This window comes from Vigna unguiculata, chromosome 6 (genome assembly GCF_037176805.1).
Source record: "Vigna unguiculata cultivar grain cowpea cultivar isolate G323 ecotype 2 chromosome 6, ASM3717680v1, whole genome shotgun sequence".
NCBI lineage: Eukaryota > Viridiplantae > Streptophyta > Magnoliopsida > Fabales > Fabaceae > Vigna > Vigna unguiculata.
The window spans coordinates 7485957-7490339 of NC_140797.1; the positions used below are offsets into that span (position 1 = coordinate 7485957).

The window sequence follows — 4383 nt, forward strand, 5'->3', positions numbered from 1 at the left end:
GTTTAAGGGATCACATAAGTAAGGGCAACTGTGAGATAGAATATGTAGATACAAAGCATCAATTAGCTGATATTTTTACCAAAACTTTAGCCAAAGATAGATTTTATGAACTTAAGAGAGATCTGGGAACTTTAGCAGTATTTTAAAAATGCACCTAATTGAACAAAATGCACAAATTCGCATTTTATAAAAATTTTTAAAAATAACATCAATAATCGATTACCATGTTAAGTAATCGATTACCAGGTCATATTCCTATTTTTGGGTTCTTAAATTATGAGCAAATAATCGATTACCACTTACGGTAATCTATTACCCAACTTCTCTAGACATTTTATTTTCCAGATTATGAGCAAATAATCGATTACCACTTACGGTAATTGATTACCCAACTTTTCTGGACATTGTATTTTTTCAGATTATGAGCAAATAATTGATTATCACTTACGATAATTGATTACCCACCTTCGTTGCCACTTTTCGGTATTTGAAATATGAGCAAATAATCGATTATCACGTTTAGTAATCGATTATCCTTCGTCGTTGAGCTTTAAAATTTCCTCAATTAGCCGTTGTAACGAATAGATTCTCCATCAAATCACCAAATCAAACCGTTTTTCTTCTCTCTGTTATAAAATCTTTCTTCCAAAACCAACTATTCACTCACAAACATCCAAAATCATTTTCCCCTCTTTCAAATCCTAAAACACATGTCCTTCATTTTCTACGAATCAATGGCAGAACGTTGCAGGAAGATTCCCACTCGTCGACGCAGTGCTCAACCTTCATCCTTTGCTACTCTTCCTCCAAGAGATGCCTCCATTGATGGTTGGATCTCTGATGAAAATAGACGCCTTGAGTTTCTCACTCTTTTCAAAGAAAAACCACTGCAAACGCCCAAGTTTATCAACAATGGCTGGTTCCGAAACCAAGAATTCTCTTATCCTGATATCTTTGAGGAACAAGGAATTCACTTCTTCACAGAAATGCAAGGTGTTTACTATCCTGATCTTTTTCGTGTTTTCCATTATAACCTCAAATTTAGGGGAAACATTGGCTATACAAAAGTCAAGGGAGTAGAGATCATTCTTGATGATGATATTTGGACCAACATAGCAAGACCTCCCTCTGCTAAACGCACATCTATCTTGTCTACTCACATCGACGGCTTCAACAAAATTCTCACATACCAGTCTCTCTTAAGGCAACCTGATCTGTAAATCAGCAAAAAGTTGTTCGTTGGCCCTCTCACAATTGAGGCAAGACTACTTCAATATCTCATTGTATGGATTTTGTGCCCACGTGGGACCAATCACGCTTAATGTAGTAAAGTCTATCTACTGATCATCTACTGTTTAACAAATCATATTATGATTGATTAGTCAATGCTGTTTATGGAAACCATGCTCAAGGCAAGGAAGCTTACTCAATATCCTCTTCCATACTATCTTCTCATATCTCACATATGTGAGTATAAACAGGTTCCAACCGACAGGGAACTCTGTCAAAGAACATCTCTTTGTAATGAAATCTTTGACTCTTCCCTCAAGTAAATGAAGATTATGCAATTTGGAGGTGGGTATATTCATGAAGATGATGTTCCTAACTATGAAGATGATGAAGGAACTCTCTCACCAGATCTTGTCCCTCGTCCATCCAATGTTGGTTCTTCAAGCAATGCTGCAACAAGATCCTCCACCTCCTTAGAAGACCATATTCTTGGTCTGAATCAAAGACTTGAATACTTTTTCCTTCTATCAACATCTCGCCATGAAGAGGTTCTTAGGTCCATTGGAGAAGTTAATCTAGGGAGGAGTTTCGTTAATCTAGGGAGGAGAATAATGTGTACAATATAGTATGGAATTGAAAATTTTTATATATTGTAATAATGTGTACAATTCCATAAGTAAAAATGTTTACAACTAATTAAAAAGTATTATGTTCTCCAAAAAAGAAAAAGTACAATTTATCTTGCACTTTCATTCCTCTTCATCTTCATATACCATTTGGGTTTTTTCATCATTCTTCATCCTCTTTATTTTCACCAACATCCTGAAACAAAAAAAAAAAGTTTAATTTATCTCTTATCCAAATCCAAACTAATAAAACAAAAACAGTGCAAGTCTTAACTAATAAAACATTTGATCAATATGTAAATAGAGCCTAGGTTGCATTTTGTATATATCAATTCAACAGAAGTTATTAGGATCAGGCAACTATATTTACAAATGTAACACCTGTTTAAATTCATTGAATAAAATTTCTAGACTAAAAACTGTATTACAATCATAAAGCTTGAAATATGAATTTTTGTCATGCTTAAAGAACAACCCTAATACTCCTACATACCATCTTAAAGCACTTGCATAGCATTCAACATCTTAAATAGATGATGTAAGATCCAATGCATATATAGTCTATAAAATTGGACCAAAATGGCTAGTTTGATTGAATTGACTGTGCACTACTGGACAACTCAATCAATGCTAAATAACATTAAAAGCCAGCCCATAACATGCTAAACTCCAAGTGAACACCAATCAGTGGCAGAATTCAGCAGCATTATTATAAAGTAATTCAATATATACATGTGTAAACACCAATCACTGGCAGAATTCAACAGCACTAGCATTTGATCAATTTGTGTTTAACTATATTTGTACTTGATAATCATTTGAATTAGGATTATATGTTGATGCAGATGAATGAGGTCCTACTGCACTACTTTCTTTGCCCAAAATACATGTCATCAATTCATTTATATCATCATCATCATCATCTAATTCTGGATTTTGTTGCTTGAGCATGAATTTCATCATTGCCTTCATACCATTCATTTCTTCTTGCATGCTACTCATTTTAGCTTCACATTCTTTTTTTATAGAAGCAATGTTTTCATTTCTTTTGAACATGGTAGGTTTCATAGTCCTTCCATAGCAACGCACTCGACCAGGCTTTTCTTTTCCAAGCAAAAATTCAAAATTTTCTTCCAATGACTCATTTGAATTTTCAATGGAAGTTTGAAATGTAGCCTAATAGAAAAACACAATGAAGACTAATCAATTTTAAATTTTATACATATTTAATATTTAATTAAGTAAAAACTTACAATAACATTTTGTGTTTCTTCATCCACTACTTTTCCTTTATGACCTCTACGAGTTTTGATGAACATTTCAGCACAAGTCACTTCTTCTCCTTCATTCTTATTTGCAAGCTGCATTAATAAATATTATTAAAATACATTTTCACATTAGATATGGAAAAGCAAGAAATAGTAAAGCATTGAAATAGTAATACCAATTGAGCACGAATTCTGGCAAAGTTTATTGGTCCCACTCGATGCATATACTTTTGCTTAGCTCTATTAGCAACATTCTTTTCACTAATGCTTTGCATTATATATTAGAGAGAAAAATATTAAGTTAGATAGAAAGTTTGAATTTCTAATAGTAACAGTTGCAATAACTTACTTGAACAGTGGAATTTTTCCAATATGTCAACAACTACTTGAAATGATCTTTAGAAATATTAGATGGACAATGTTTTAGTTGCTCCTTCAAGGAAGAGTACTTTAGAAAATGATTTCTCTTGATAGCGCACTTGTAGCGCCTCCAAGCATCATTTAAGCGAGAAAATATTGTTTTTTCTCCTTTAGGGGAGATGATGAATTTCTCCTACAAAAATGATCGCATTACATTTATTTAATGAAATATTTCCATACCAAAACATATTTAATTGAGAGAAAGTCAAAATTGAACTAGACATACCAAAACATATTTCCATATGTGATCCTTGTTATCTTTGAGCACTGCCTTGAAGCTTGTATAAATCAAAGGGCAAAGGTTAGAATTCCTTGCTATTGTGCCAAGAAAATAACTCAAGTTTGACACAACTTTGTCAGTTGGTCCAATAGGCTCTCCATCATCATCCAATATAATCTTTTGACGGTCTTCAATGCCTCTTGCATGTATTTGTAAGCACTAAGTTGGTCCTCTTGTTTTTTTCTTAGACATAACTATTTCTAAGTTAAAATTGTATAAGATAACTTTACAAATATGACATAAAGAAATTGACAAGTACTCATTTTATAGTTTAATGAAACTGAAATATTTACCTTCTTGTAGGGAATTTAAATCAACACTTGTTTCGTCTTCGTTTTCATGCTCTTCTTCAAGATTTTCTTCAAGATTTTCTTCAAGATTTTCTTCAATATCTTTCTCTTCAACACTTTCACTTTCACTTTCTAACTTTATTCCTTCACCAACTTGTCTATTTTCTTTGAGAAATTCATCAATCAACATTGACCAGCATAATGAGGTCCTTTGTGACTTATTTTTTGCTAGTACCTTGTTCTTCCATCATTGGTTCATCATCTTCCAT

The 4383-nt window shown here is 32.9% G+C and overlaps 1 pseudogene; it reads right to left on the reverse strand.

The window, feature by feature from the left end:
• Positions 1 to 1979: 1979 nt before the first annotated feature.
• LOC146885454 (uncharacterized) lies at positions 1980 to 4383 on the reverse strand (annotated as a pseudogene).